The 12364-nt window shown below is 37.5% G+C and overlaps 1 protein-coding gene across 2 annotated transcripts in view; it reads right to left on the bottom strand.

The window, feature by feature from the left end:
- EXD2 (exonuclease 3'-5' domain containing 2) overlaps nucleotides 1-12364 on the bottom strand; it is an 86656-nt gene that overhangs the window by 61794 nt on the left and 12498 nt on the right. Inside the window, exons 2-3 of one of the 2 annotated variants that reach the window (XM_045060123.1) lie at nucleotides 7286-7453; nucleotides 3184-3243 (exon numbers count right to left, since the gene is read on the bottom strand). The exons of the other annotated variant lie outside the window; for it this stretch is intronic. The gene's annotated coding sequence lies outside the window, so the exon portion shown is untranslated. The remainder of the gene's footprint in view (nucleotides 1-3183; nucleotides 3244-7285; nucleotides 7454-12364) is intronic. 2 annotated transcript variants of the gene reach the window in all.

Genomic DNA, 12364 nt, shown 5'->3' with positions numbered 1-12364 from the left:
GGCAGCTTCAGATATGGTTGGTGGCCATTGTAATGGGGAAACTGGAGATGAGCTGACTAGAAGCCAGGCTTCTTATGTGATTGGTTTGGCTTTCTCTGGTTGGTCCTGTGTTGGAAGTAGGGGCAAAATATAAAGAAGCAGACCCATCAACAAGCTCTAACCATTCTGGGCTGTTTGACTCAGAAGCTGTGGTTTGGCTTCCCAGGCTGGTGGTTGCTGTAGAAGTCATGGGTCAGAGTTCTACTGTCATATGAGACCTGGCTATTTTCTGTTTGTATAGTCAGTCTCTTAGAGAACAGGAGATAAAATCACTAACATTTTGGAAGCTGGAAAGCAGACAGATAGTGGGAACTGACTTAGCAGACTCTTCTTCATCTATCAAAGGACAGGCCAAAAGCAAGCCTGGTTTGAGCTACAAAACCACCAAAAGCCTCAAGAATTGAAAGCACCAGGTACCTCAAGAAGCAGGGGTAAAGTTGGGACGAAAAGCAGAATAACTGGTTAAAAGTCTATTTCAGAAGCAGTTGGACCACCTCATTTCCTTCCTAGCTGCCAACCCTGCAGAAGGTTTAGGATTGATTCCCTGGAGACAATAAAGTAGAAGATACCTTGTCTAGTTAAGAATAAGGGTGCCATACTAGGGAACCTGGGAACTAGGGAACCTGGGTGGCACAGTCAGTTGAGCATCCGACTCTTGATTTGAGCTCAGGTAATGACCGCCTGGTTCATGAGATCGAGCCCCACATCAGGCTCTGCACTGACAGTGTGGAACCTGCTTGGGATTCTCTGTCTCCCTCTCTCTCTCTCTCTCTCTCTCTCTGCCCCTACCCTGCTTGCTCTTTTCCTCAAAATAAAAAGATAACTTAAAAAAAAATTAACAACAACAAAAAGAATGGGGTGTCATACTAAAAACATGAGGATTCAGTGAAAATTACTTACTTTCATACTTTCAAGATTCCTGCCTCACTTTCCCACATCAGCAACCAACGTTAGAAGCCAAGTGTTTACGAAAAATTTTCAGATAATTTTGTTATGAGCATACATTAAACTTTCTTTAGTATCTTACAACAAGGAAGAAGGCCAATAGTAGGATACTTCTAAATGGGCGAAAAGATTATCGGGAAATAGAAAACTGCATTGTTCTAAGCATACCCTTCCCACTTACCAGATTCTATGGGGTTTCTGCCTTCTATAGTTTTTGAGCTGTTTTACACTGCTGAAGAGATATATGTTAATTTGTAGAAAGCTGATAATAATGCAAATAGTTATTGTCTTTAGATGTGCAAATAAATGCTGTTAGGTGAAGCTTCTATTGACAACCCCAGTTCCCCACACCTCTTAATAAGCCAGCCTTGTGTGTATTGAGAAAATGTGTCAACATTTTTGATAGGCTTAGATATTTGGTCTTTGGGTTTTCCTTTGAACTGATTATAACATCTTTTCCAGATCCTTCATTAAATAATGAGTTAAGTCAAATCTTTGACATGTATTTATTTCATAACTGCATCTGATTCATAATTTTCTTTTCTTTCTTTTTTTTTTTTTTTTTTACTATTATGCTTTAAGAAGTCCAATTCAGTGGGAATGCAAACTGATGCAGCCACTCTGGAAAACCATACGGAGGTTCCTCAAAAAATTAAAAATAGAACTACCCTATGACCCAGATATTGCACTACTAGGTATTTATCCAAAGGATACAGGTATGCTGTTTCGAAGGGGCACACCCCCCCCCCCAATGTTTATAGAAATGCTATCGACAATAGCCAAAGTATGAAAAGAGCCCAAATGTCCATTGGTGGATGAATGGATAAAGAAGATGTGGTCTATATATACAATGTCTATATATATTGTATATATACATATTGTATATATTGTACATATACATATTGTATATATTGTATATATACATATTGTATATATATATATGTATATATATATATATATATACAATGGTCTATATATACAATTCGGCATTTAGAAAGAATGAAATCTTGCCATTTGCAACAACATGGATGGAACTAGAGTGTATTATGGAAGTTAGTCACAGAATGACTTCACTCATATGTGGAATTTAAGATACAAAACAGATGAACAAAAGGGAAGAAAAGCAAAAATAATATAAAAACAGGGAGGGGACAAAACATAAGAGAACAAACTGAGGGTTGCTGGAGGGTTGTGGGTGGGGGATGGGCTAAATGGGCAAGGGGCATTGAGGAGGACACTTGTCGGGATAAGCACTGGGTGTTATATGTAGGGGATGAATCACTGGATTCTACTTCTGAAATCATTATTGCACTATATGCTAACTAACTTGGATGTAAATTTAAAAAAATAATAAAAATATAAATAAATAGAAAGAAAGAAAGAAAGAAAGAAAGAAAGAAAGAAAGAAAGAAAGGAAAGAATGAGGAAGAGAGAAAGAGAGAAGGAAGGAAAGAAAGAAAAAGAAAAAAAGAAAAAATCACTTTAGATTAGTTACAAGAAAAAAAAGAATATTTGGTGAAATTCACTACACTCTGAACTGAAAGGTGACTGGGTGCATAACTGGCTTCTTGGAAGTTTTAATCCCTTTAGTTTTATTAGGATTTTGTGTAGGCATTTTATCAGAAATTCTCATTTCTCCCTCGAAGGCAGATGTAAATTACAACATGAAAAAAATGCATTCTGGTTCTAGTTTGAATTTTTTTTTCTTTTACACAATAATGATTTCTGAATCTCCAGTCAAAAGCTGTCTCTAAATACTTACTCCCAGTGCTACTCAAAGCAATGAAAAAGGGACCTTGCTCCAAAATGTAAATCACCATACTGTTTCCTTCACTGAAGAATTCTTCCTACAAAACTGTGCTTGCTGACATAGATACTTCACATTCTGGAACAAACTTTTATCTTATTGAGGACTGATAAAAGCCAATTGCGGAGTACCTAGCTGGTTCAGTCATAGAGCATGTGACTATTGATCTCAGAGTCATGAGTTCCAGCTCCACATTGGGAGTAGAGTCTACTTTAAAAATAAATAAAAATGCATTTAAAAAACCCCCCAAATTGCAGAAAGTGAAATGTTTTCCAGGTTTAAAAAGGAATTAAATTATAATACGTGCTACAACAGGAGTGAACCTTGAAGGTATTTATGCTGAGTGAAATAAGCCAGACACAAAAGGACAAATAATGCATGATACCACTTACATGAGGTTGCTAGAAGAGTCAAATTCATAGAGACTAGAGTGGAATAGTGGTGACCAGGAGCTGGGGGGAGAGAGGAATGGGAAGTTACTGTTTATTGGGCACGGAGTTTCAGTTTGGGATGATGGAAAAAATCTGGAGATGGATGGTGGTAATAGTTACAAAACAATGTAAATATACTTAATGCCATGGAATTGTACATTAAAAAATGGTTAAAATGGTAAATTTTAAATTATATATTATATGTATATATATATATATTTTTTTTACCACAGTTGTAAAATGATTAAAGTGATAGATTTTAAGTTATACATACTTTACTGCAATTTTTTTTTTGTTTACATTACAGACCAGCTAGTCCAAAGACTACACTTTGAATTGTACTATATTAGACTCCAGGCTTCTCAAACTAAATTTATCAACCCCAGCAGATCTTTTCACATGCTGCAAACTAGCTCCTTTCTAACTCTCAACTCCACATTTATTCTACCTTTCTCCACTATTCATTCAGTTACGAACACTAGAAATCGGTGAAATGTCCTAGACTCCTGCCTCCCCTTCATCTTTTTGTATATAATTTGAGCAATGATTGTCTAACTGTACTGGTAATAAAGAAGCTGTTCCTCAGCTTCAAGCCGTTTATGCTTAGTTTTGTGGTGCTGAGGCTGGGTCTTTGCGTTTCACACTTTTCCTTCACCAGACTGGCTCTCTGTTAGCTCCTGCCAATAGTCAATAGTGGGAGATGAGAGGCAGGAAGAAGGGAGAAGGGACTGCTGCTCCTTCCTGTTCACTTTTTGTTTCTATCCAGTCACATGCCAGCAGTAGTCCTGGATTCCTTTCCATACTCCCAGAACTAGCCTTATCACATTCCTCAGAGGGACCAGTACCAGCTAGGCAGCAACCCCCTCAGAGGTCTGAGCCATGAAGACGCCCACCGCTGAGCTACTGAGCTACCAGTATAAGTCAGGTAGCGTGTTTTTAAGGTCTGGGTTCCAGCTCCCGAGGGCCCCTCCTTCAAGTGTTTAATCCCAACGATCCCAACCTTGACTCTTTATTTCCCCATCTACTTCTTGCAGTTACTACTTCTTAGTCCCACTTTCTTTTCAATTCTCCAATGCCTATGATATCTCCAATAACTGTTTATATGAATTTTCTTAGTTAAGGTAACTGCTGTAGTTTGTTGAACACTGACTAATACAGAAAATGGTCCCAAGAATAGTTCTAGGAGGCTGACTTTCAGCTATAGGATTTGGGGTTGATTTGTTTATATCCTTAAATTCAAATGCAATGTTGAGCAAGTTGTCAGTGGGAAATGGGATGTAGTGGCATCATAAATGATCAACTTATCACCTTTAGTCATTTGTGTTGGAGTGCCCACTAAAGCAAACGCTTTGAAGTCACGTATGACTGTTTGATGGTAATGTAGACAGTAACAACTCTATGTTGGGAGTGGCTTCATTTGCTCCCCACAAAGAACTCATATAAGAAATGGAAAAGGTCAAGTCATTAAACATTCAGTTCAAGTGACAGAGAAAGCTTCTTTGGCAGTCCTAAAGAATCGCTTATTTTTTTATACTTACAAACGAATATTGCTGAAAATCAAACATAGAATTTAATTGTGCAGATTTCAGAATTACAACATAAGTTGATTTCATAGCCATGCCAGAACTCTCTAGTGAAAGATAAGGCAATGATGGGGAAGGGGATGACACTGAAACTGGAATGATGACATCTGGGTTGGTGCCCAAAGAGTAACTTTACACTGAAGAAATCTGACAAAACTACCTTAGCCACATTATCAAGGCTATAAGTCATATGTATGGACTGCCTAAAAAAACTAGGACTGCCATAACAAAATGCCATAGACTGGGTGGCTTCAAGAACAGAAATTTATTTCTCATAGTTCTAGAGGCTGAGAAATCCCAGACCAAGGTGATGGCTAATTCTGTTTCTGTTGAAAACTCTTTTCCTAGCTTGTAGATGGCCCATTTCTCACTACGTCCTCAGGTGATGGAGGGTGAGGGAGATCTCTGGTGTCTCTTGTATAAGGACACTAATCCTATTGGATCAAGGCCCCACCCTTACTACTTCATTTAATCTTAATTACAGCCTAAAGGCCCTACCTCCAAATAGGGTCAAATTGGGGCCTAGGGCTCAACATATGAATTTGTGGGGCTAAGGAAGGACACAATCCAGTCCATAGCAATATCCTTGATATAATTTGATGAAAATGGCACTCTGTGGCCTTCCTCCCAAAACACATAGCCCCAAGCTTTTTTGCTTCTGTCCCTCATCTCTTTCTCTCTCTTTTTTAAGAATCTCTACACCTAACTGTGGGTCTTGAACTCATGACCTTGAGGTCAAGAGTCAGATGTCCTACCAACTAAGCCAGCCAGGCAACTCCAGTCTAATCATGAGATAAACATCAGACAAATCCCTATTGAGTGACAAAATACTTGATTAGTACTCTTCAAAACTGTCAAGGTCATCAAAGACAAGGAAAAGTCCCAGCGAAGAGGAACCTAAGGAGACATGTCAACTAAATGTAAAGTGGTATCCCTGATAAGATCCTAGAACACAAAAAGGATTATCGGGTAAAAGTTAAAGTAATCTAAATGAAGTATGGACTTTAATTAATAACAATGTAATGATATGGGTTCATTAATTATGCAAAGGTACCATACTAAGATAAGATGTTAATAATAGGGGAAGTTGGGTGGGGGGTATATGGGAACTCTTTATTCTATCTTCACAAGTTTTTTATAAATCTAAAATATTCTAAAATAAAAAGCTTATTTAACAGGTAAAAATAAAAAAAAAACCAATGTAGGCACAATTATCATAAGGAGTAGCAGAAATGAAATGGTGTTCAGAAAGTTTTGATATGTAAGAATCTTTGGCAGTGGGTGATTGATCCTGGTGTCCTAAGTTAAATGGATAGCTTAATAAAATGTTATTGGAATTAACCACTTATGGTATTTCTGGTAAGACCCTGTGCTGGACGAGACATAAACTCTGGACAAAACACACCATAAAAACACCTCCCTGAAGGCACTGGAGAGTGAACAAAAGCAGGTAGATTCTGACAGGGAGTCAACACTTACAAGTAATGACATGAGGTGAATTTTCTTTTATAGTCTTTAACCTGACAATCCAACCAGGTAGAAAACCATCAAAGACATATAAGAACTGAACAACACGATTAACTACTTTGTCCTAATTGACATTAATAGAACTCAATGCCCAACAACTATACACATTCTTTTCAAGGGCAAATGGCATATTCACCAGGATAGACTATATGTGAAGCCAAAGAACAAGTACTGATAAATATTTAAACATTGACAATTTAAAAGAAAGTTTCTCTGACACCGGGATTAGTTATAAATAACAAGATTCTAAGAAAACTAAAAATATTTGGAAATCAGTATACATACTTCTAAATAATCCACAAGTCAAAAAATCAAGAGAAATTAGAAGATATTTTTAGGGGCGCCTGGGTGGCTTAGTCGGTTAAGCGTCTGACTTAGACTCAGGTCATGATCTCACAGTTGGTGAGTTTGAGCCCCATGTGGGGCTCTGTGCTGACAGCTCAGAGCCTGGAGCCTGCTTCAGATTCTGGGTCTCCCTCTCTCTCTGCCCCTCCCCCATGCATACTCTGTCTCTTTCTCTCTCTCAAAAATGAATTAACATTAAAAAATTTAAAAAAAATTTTTTAAAGATGATATTTTTAAATGGATGTTAGTGAAAACATTTTGATATTTGTGGGATACAGATAAAGCAGTGCTTCCAGGGAAATTTATAGCTTTAAATTTTTATATATTAAAAGAAGATCTAAAATCAACAATCTACATTTTCACCTTAAGGAATTAGAAAATAAGAGCAAATTAAGCCCAATGGAAATAGAAGGAAATAATCAAGATAAAAGCAGAAATCAACAAAATAGAAAATAGACAAAAATAGCAATAAACAATGCAAACAAAAGCTTGCTTTTTTGAATTAATAAAGCCCACAAGCCTCCAGTCAGAATGATCAAGAAAAGATAAAAACTATTTGAGGAACTGAAAGTTGATTTAACATTTGAAAATCAACCAATGTAAGTTACCTGTGTCATGCCTGGTTTTCAGATACTTCTGCACCCAATAGGAGATACTGCTGTAGCATTACAACCCTCAACTGGAAAATCCTCGAAAGATAGTGGTGAAGCAAAATCCTCTCAGTGGGTAGATTTCCAAAAAATACATTTGGTTGTCCACTCTATCTGGATGGTGAACTGGCCAGAAGAACAGATATATAGTGATTAATTAACTGGTAGTTGCTAATGATTTCACTGCATGCTTAGGAGACTTGGAGAGAATAGAGGCCTTTGAAGATAATTAGAAAGAAGGTGTGGGGAAGAGGTATGTGAATGGACCTTTCCAATGGGCAAGCTGTAACAATATTTGAGTTCAATAAAAATGCTCACAAAAGGTCATCTATTGCAGGGGAGGCTCTCAATCAGATGGACAAGAGGACACATAGTATCCTTTTCCCAGACATAGCAGTGTTTGTTCAAGGAGCTCAAGTACAACATGGCCATGTTACAGGGATAAAGACTATGCATGGATTCAACAACATCAGCTTCCCCTTAATAAGTCTGACCTGGCTAAGCCCCTAGGAAGCCTCACATACTTGCAATAAAGACTTAGGCTAGACCCTCAGTATGACATTCCCTGGGGCAGCAGTCAGCCAATTAGTAGCAAATTGATTACACTGGACTCCTTATATCACAGAGGTAACAGCAATCTGTCCTTACTGAAATAGATGTATATTATGGGTATGGATTGTATCTTCCCTGCTCATATGGTACTTCGGCCAGCACCACCATCATCCATGGATTTAAACAGAATGCGTATTTACTATAATGGTGTTTTATATGACATTGCTTCTAATCAGGAAACACATTTCACCAAAAAAGAAGCATGCTAATGGGCTCTTGTCTATGGAATTCATTGATCTTTCCACATACCCCATTATCCAGAAGCAGCTAGTCTGATGGAATGTCCGAACAACCTAGTGATGGCTTGGTTTCAATGCCAATGCCAGTGCGGAGAGGACATCTTGAAAGATTGGGATTATCTTCCAAAATTAACACATCCTTTAATGTATAATGCTGTCTCTTCTATAGCCAGAATGAACAGATCCACAAACCAAAGGTGGGAAATAGAAGTGGCTTTTCCCATTCTTACACCTAATAATCTACTTCCAGATTTTTTACTTCCCATTTCTTCAACTTTAAGTTCTGTTGGTTTGGAAACCTTAGTTCCAACAGGGAAATGCTTCTACCACAAACACAGTAATAGTTCTATTGAATGGGAAGTTGAGATGTCATCTAGCCATTTTGGGCTCTTCATGCCATGGGACCAACAACCAAAAATGGATTACTCACTGAGTGAGATGACTGATCCTAAATACCAAGGGGGAACTGGGTCTCTGCTACATAATAGGGACAGTTTCCCAAGAGTTTCTCTGAAATCCAGGGGATTTTCTGAGCACTTCCACATCTAATAGGAAAGACTGGTGGGAAATTAAAGCAGTCAGAAAAAAGTAGGACCCTGAGAGAGATTCAGGAATGAAAGTTTGGTTCACCCCACCAGATAAAAACCCAAAGGTTCTAGTGGAGGGCAAAGGAAATAATCAATGGATAGTGGAAGACAACAGTTATAAATGTCAACTAGGACCTGTGACCACTACAGCAATGCCTATTTTCTTGTAACTTTTTCTGTGTGTACATAAAAAGAATCTCTCTCCTGATTCCTCTTGTTTTATATAAGGATTGCTGGTTGCTGTTAACTTTACAATTTAGTCTTTTGGTTTAGTATATTCAGATAGGACCTTGACTGAATGTGAGTAGTACTTAACATCACTTATATATGGATACTGTTAACTATAACTGAATGGCAAGCATTCTCCTGACTCAGGACATTTGTAGATGCTATTTCCTCTTCTTTGAATGTTCTTCTCCTACATATTCATAAAGGCTTCTCTTTCACCTTCTTTTAATCTTTATTCAATGTCACTTTTCCCAGATATGCTTTCTCAGACCACTCTATTTAAAACTCGAAGTACTTGGGATGCCTGAGTGGCTCAGTTGGTTCAGTGTCCAACTTCGGCTCAGGTCATGATCTCACAGTTCGTGAGTTTGAGCCCCAAGTCAGGCTCTGTGGTGACACCTTGGAGCCTGGAGCCTGGAGCCTGCTTCAGATTCTGTGTGTGTGTCTCTCTCTGCCATTCCCCCACTTGCGCTCTGTTTCTCTCTCTCTCTCTGTCTCAAAAATAAACAACAAAAAAAATTTAAACTCAAAGTACTTATCACCATCTAAAATATTATATATTTTACTTGTTTACCTCACTGACTTTCTGTTTCCCACTCCAGCTTGTTAACTGCTATATCTTTAGTGCATAGAACAGTGTAGACACTCAAGAAATATTTGTTGACTATGGAACATTGTTATGCAGTTTAAAATAGTGAAGTAGATCTATAAATACTAAATAAGCTATTATTTATAGTGTCCTTTCAGAAATAAAGGAAGAGCATAAATGTGGATTTTAGCTTATTACCTAAGTTAAAAATTTTTTTTCCCATTTTTTCAGTGTTGGGAGACACTTGGACATGGTTTTCAACTTAGGGGAAAAGGCCAGTAGCATTGGAATAGATTAATACATAGGAAAAAGCGGATAATTGATGGAACATGGTCCATGAGGAGATAATATGAGATGGTTGCAGAGCACAGTGAAAGCACTGTGCTTGGATAAGAGGAGTTTTGTGATAAGGAGCCTTAAAATTAAAGGAGTTCTCAACTGACGGCTTCCATGATCCTCATAAATGGAGGATAGAGGTCAAGGCTAAGGGCAAGGGTTTGGGGAATGTGATTAATTTGTGAGGGTTTAAGAAAGGTATTATGGTTATATTAACAAAATTATTTTATTTAATCCTCACATCAACCCCCATGAGGTATTATCTCCACTTTACAATATTATTCTATTTTATAAATGTGAAAACAGAGGGGCTGCGATTATGTGTTATGCACAGGACTGCATAGCTAATGAATGATGGAGCCATTTTAGTAAACTCTAACCCAGGCTTCTCTTGACTTCAGTTTACTGCAGCCTGTCTAGGCCTCATGTTCCTCAGCAATAATGTGGAAATGGTCCCAAGCTACCCCATCCTCTAAAGTAATTGTCCCCAGAGTGGAGTAGGATGGGCACATCCAGGGTGTACATGATGGTCCATCAGAATGTTAAAAGAAAATGTTAGATTTCTATTCACATTTTAAATCTAAAAAAAAAATTTAAGAAATTCAGGTTTGCTACTATTCAATATACAGATGGACACTGGTATCCTTATTTGGTCTGGATGCCAGCTGGTTGTGAGTCATTTTGGAATCTTGAGGGAGAGATAGGAGTTCCACAGTGCAGATGGACTGATAGTGGTGCTCGCCCATCTTACATTTTTTGTGCTTATGAGATGACATCAGTGTGTTCATTTTTGTAGAAACAAGACTTAAATAGCGGAATCTTTATAATACAGTGGTCTATGATGGAATGGGGACTGATGACAAAGGTATTTGGCTTCACTCAGAGATTTGCTAGGCATTTCTGGTCAAAGTATTAAAATAGTTGTCAGAACCTATAAATACCTGACTTATCTTTCACAAAAAGAAACATTCTGGGGCGCCTGGGTGGCTCAGTTGGTTGAGCGTCCGACTCTTGATTTTGGCTCAGGTTGTGATCCCAGGGTTGTGGGACTGAGCTCCGAGTGAGTCTCTGTGCTGAGCACGGAGCCTGCGTGGGATTCCCTCTCTCCATCTGTCCCCGTCCCCTGCCCCTGCTCTCTCTCTCTCTCTCTCCCTAGCTGAAAAAACCAACCAGCCAACCAACCAAACAAACAAACAAACAAGACATTCAAATTTTGCTAACTTTTTCAACAAGGTGGCTGTGAATAGTATGCTATTTTATAAATACAAAAAAAACCCCATGTTTTGAAACTGTTCCTTCAAGCTAAAGTCCATAGTGTAATGAATGAGAAAACAATTGCTTTTTGAAAGCTACTATATTTTGAAAAGTGATATTAAGAAGTGTTTTGGTGGGTTTTTTGCCAAAAAACATAGAAAAAAATTATTATTATTTTTAAGTAAGCTCTATGCCCAACATAGGGTGTAAACTCAGGACCCCAAGATCAAGAGTCACATGTTCTATGGACTGAGCCACCCAGGTGTCTTGTTGGAAGTATGTCACTTATAAAAATGCTCATATTTGCACACATAAATCTTTGGAAATACTTTTCTACTGTGTTTAAGAATCTTCCAAATAAAATAGAGATCCAGTGGATTTTAAATATATTTAGTAAAAATATAACATCTTCTGATCAATTTGCAAATGCAGCTGATTGATATTCTGGAAAATAAAAACTAGTTGGACTTGAATAAAATTGAATGGGACTTAAAAATTAGTTTCATGTTTCAGGTACTTGGGTGGCTCAGTTGGTTAGGTGTCTGACTCTAGGTTTTGGTTCAGGTCATGATTTCAAGGTTCATGGGTTCCAGCCCTGCATCAGGCTCTGTGTTGACTGTGCAGAGCCTGTTTGGGATTCTCTCTCTCTCTCTGTCTCTCTCTGCCCCTCCCCTACTCACCCTCTCCGTCTCTCAAAATAAATAAACATTAAAAAAATTTTTTTACTTTCATGTTTGAGTAAATCCAGCTAAATATTTTTCCCGTGTTTGAGTAAGTCCAGCTAAATATTTTTCCATTTGGATCCTTTATATCTTTGTGAGTTTCATTTCCATTAAAACCAAGTAATAGATAATAGGTACAAACTTTGAAAATATTATTATAGTATATTAAACCACCATTTCAAAAATGAATTAAAATCAAATTGAGTTTACTTTAAAAACAAGGTCGTGGAAGCAAAAGGTAATAAACAGTTTTATATTTTAAAATATTATGTTTCTTTCATCTTCATCTTATCCTTTAATTTTTAAATTTTAAAACATTTTTATGATTTAAAAATGTCCACGACAAATTAGGGCATTATTACACACATACAATGTATTGATAATGTGGGTTCATGTTATAACATGTTGAGAGTTTGTGATAATAAAAAATTTGGAGATCATTTATTCAAGTACCAGGTTTTTCAAGCTGA

The sequence above is a fragment of the Felis catus genome, chromosome B3 (assembly GCF_018350175.1).
Source record: "Felis catus isolate Fca126 chromosome B3, F.catus_Fca126_mat1.0, whole genome shotgun sequence".
Lineage (NCBI taxonomy): Eukaryota > Metazoa > Chordata > Mammalia > Carnivora > Felidae > Felis > Felis catus.
The sequence above is the reverse complement of the archived record's forward strand: the minus strand, read 5'-3'. Positions and strand labels throughout refer to the sequence as shown.